Below are 3,967 nucleotides of genomic sequence, written 5' to 3' on the forward strand. Positions count from 1 at the left end.
ATTTGCTTATCTTCTCTCCCTTAAAATCTCTGACAAACCCACAAGTTTGTGTTTTTCCCGGGCCTAGAAGCCCAGTGAAGGATGAAAGGAAAGAGATCCACAATCGGTAAAAGACGACTGTTTAGGGTGGTAGTGATATAAGGAGGGAAGGGATATGAGGAAAGAATCTGACTGCAAATTTGTTGTTGTAAGCTGTTTTCTGCAGGCTGTGTTTTGGTGGTTTGTTTGTAGTTTTGTGTTGCTTTCTCTGAGAGTTGTCTCTGGTTTGGGAGGTTTTGTTATGTTGGTATTTTTTGGTTGACTACTTTTTCTGCAGTTTTGTTGTACTGCAATTTGGTTTTAGTTTGGTTGGTTAGGCTTTTGTGACTGTGAGGCTGTGTTTTAGCCTGTTGACCGGGCATGTATTTGGTGCTATTTTGGAGTTTTGATTTTGTGCTTTTAATGAAGTTGCTTATTCTAGGCAAGTGCTCTGTGATTTGCAGATTCTTTTTCTTTTGCTTTTTCTAAAGTAAATGAATTATCTCATGCCACATGCATTTGTCACTTGCCACTTCCTGAAAAAAAAAAAAAAAAAAAGAATTTGCTTTTTCTAAAGTCGTATGTTATTCTCTGCCAACAGCTGCACGTTTTCTGCCTACATGCAGACAGGTGGGCGAGGGTGGGCATGCCCACCTCAGTTTTGAAGTTCTTTTTTTTTTTTTATTAAATATGCTTTAAATTGTGAATTTGGGTCAAAAGTTATTATATTGGTTTTTTTTTTATTAAATATGCTTTAAATTGTGAATTTGGGTCAAAAGTTATTATATTGGTCACGGGCCCATTAAAAAGAAGTTCAAAGTTTGGTTTTGGACCATAAAAAATAGTCCAAAATTTTTAAGTTTTACAACGCTTACATTTGTGTTGTGTGATGTTTATTTTTGATAAATCTTATTAATACACTTTATATTCAGTAATTAAATTGAAAATCGAATTATATTGAAAAATAATTATTTTTTATTTTATTTATTTTTTCTTAACATTAGATGAATACTAATTTTATTTTTTGATATATTAATTTAATCTTTAATTTTAATATATTTCTTATCAATTATTTGGTCTCTTATTTAAATATATTTTTAATTTATACTTTGGCCCCTATTGATAAAAAGTTTTAGTTCCGTCGTCCAGATAATAGTCTGCTCACTGCTGCGTGGGTTCTTCTAATTCATCTTTATCAAAATCAAAAGATGAGACGAGAGCCCTAGGGCATATGTCCTTACTTTGTTTTAAAATCACTTTGTGATTGTGTGGCTCTCATTGCGAGCATCAGGTCATTAAAACTTGTATCAAATTCCCTCTCACCATCTTAACTTTTAAGAATCGAAGGTCATTATACATATAACCTTTGACCTTTGACTTTTGACTTTTTTACAAGTCTCCAACATCGAACATTTGGCGTGCATGATCACTATATAACCACATGTTAAATAACACTACTTATTCATTTAATTTAGGTTTAGATTTTTATTTTGTAAATGTCCTGGTCGCACTTGATCCTCATGGATAATCCTGAATAGAAGTTTACATAGTAAAAGTCTGCAAGACAACACGTGTAAAACAAACACACGGAGTTGTCATTTATTTTTACTTGTTTTACTATCCTAATTACATCTCAATTCTCAAAAGTAAAGTTCACGCGCGTGGAGACCTTTCATTCCTCTTGATAGCAATGTCACCAGCGGGTAATCATTTAAACTGACTAAATAGATAATGTCTTGTCTTTGAACAAGAGAATGGTCCAAGGGAAATAATTTTTGTTTCTTTAGAAGTTAGTAAGACAGCAGATACATACACAAAAGTTGTATTTGGGCCTCGACCCATAGTTGTTTTGGAAACCTAGATGTTAATGTTAATTGGTGCACCATAATCTCTTGGGCCTCATCTTTTGACCTTATAAAAATGCCCGCTTAAAAATTCTAGGATTATGCATAAAACAACCAAAAATGGGATCGAAAGTGTAAATTAATAATGCTCTTTAACATCAGCAGATCATCCTACTAAAATCGTAGCAACTAGTCAATTTCTCCCAAACACTTATAATTTCTTCTCTCTCAGCAGACTCTTGTTTTCTTTTCTTTTAGTGATCTTTAGGTCTTATTGTAGAGCACGTGAAAAAAGTTCTCTACCAAAGATTGTCTCACATGAAACTATTTTAATACTAAAGTTATCAACTATGCTCAAATGAATGAAAATTGCCAATTTACTTTTTTTAAAAAAAAAAAAAACAGAGAATAAAAAATTATTTTTTAAAAAATGATTTATTTGGCATGAATAAATCTAAGTTCTATTTTCAGGTTTATTTAGTTTAAGGCCCTTCGCAGAATGTAAAACAAAGAAGAAAATAAAAAAACTAAGGAAACAAAAGTAGTTTTCAAAGTCGTGAGTAGAAATGACTAGATGCTTGAAACCAATTATTGAAAGATATTGAAACTTGAAACAAACCAACCAGGAAACAAAGACCATGCAGGGGGCAGCTATCCACTCATGTAACTCATAATAGCAATTGAAGAGGACAACCTTGAGTAAGAGCAATAGAAAGCAACACCATTGAAGTTATCTGTCATCACGTCATAAACAATTTTAGAAAAGACACAGAATGAGCATTTCAATTAATTGATAAATTTACTAAGAAAATCCTGTCTTTATGATTTTTTTTTTTTTTTTTTTTTTTTGCAGCAAATTTACATATTCGAATGAAAAATAGAAGTAGAAAGGAAAAGAGAGAATACCTGCACGCAGGCAATCTCAGTCCTTGATCACGAAGCATTGTAGGCAATGTTGGACTCTGTATCACCTCCACAGATCGCAAAGTGTTCAAACTCAATAGATCTGGTGAGCTTTTAAATTGATCGCAACACTTGATAATCAAATGCCCAAGGATTGGCATTGCACCTCTCTCTTGTTTCCATTCTTCAATTCTCAATTTACTCAATTTGAGTAGTTGGAGTAGAGGAAACGAATCTGCAATGACGTGAATACTAATACAAGATAGATTATAATTTTCTTCCAATTTCAGTATCTGTAGATTGAGAAGTTCGATCTCCCAGCATTTTCACGCCGCCACCAACTTTTAAGACAACACCTGTTAAGGTTAGCTTGGTTGGTGATTCTCAATAGAAATGAATTCGGATTTTCAGGCAGCATTCCACAATTCTGAAATTTCAATATTTCAATATGAGCTAAATGGTCAAGGCTCGGAAAAGAAACTACTACTTCTTTGGCTTCACGCTTCTCCTTCCACATCCATGAGGCTTGAATTAGAATTTTCAATTTCCTAACGTTAGGAAACTTGTCTAGTATGATAGGGAAACTTTTCCAGTATCATTTTTGGTTTTTTTTTTTTTTTTTTAAAAATAATATAACTTTTAAAATCATTATTTGATTAAAATTCAATAATAAGGGGAACAACTTCTGAAGTGCCGTTATGAAGAAGGACATCAAAATCACAATTCGTTGCTTGATGCCAAGAAGCATGCTTAAAAACCACATTGAATGAGGCCGGTTCATGCTCATCACGCATACAATGTATAAGGATATGTGTCATCTCAACTTTTATTACATAGTTTCCCGAAAGGAAAACATAGACCTATATATACTGGATTTGTATATGACTGTAACTATTAATTAGTAAGTTCAACTGTGAAACAACAATGTCAATATTTTGGCTGAAAGTAAAAGATGGTGAGATGAGACCACAAAAAAAAAACAAGAGTGAAATATAAAAGAAAACATAAAAAAATCATTTACTTAGACAAAATACATAAGTTGATTAAAAAAAAAAAATGTAAAGCATGAAAGGTGGTGTGAGACTAAATTGTCTAAAATGGAGAAAGAATATCTTTATTTCATTTAAAATTGAGATAAGTCGATTAATACAAATATAAGGGGTAAAATTGAAATAGACAGGATCATATTCCATCATAATCAT

The sequence above is a fragment of the Corylus avellana genome, chromosome ca8 (genome assembly GCF_901000735.1).
Source record: "Corylus avellana chromosome ca8, CavTom2PMs-1.0".
Classification (NCBI taxonomy): domain Eukaryota; kingdom Viridiplantae; phylum Streptophyta; class Magnoliopsida; order Fagales; family Betulaceae; genus Corylus; species Corylus avellana.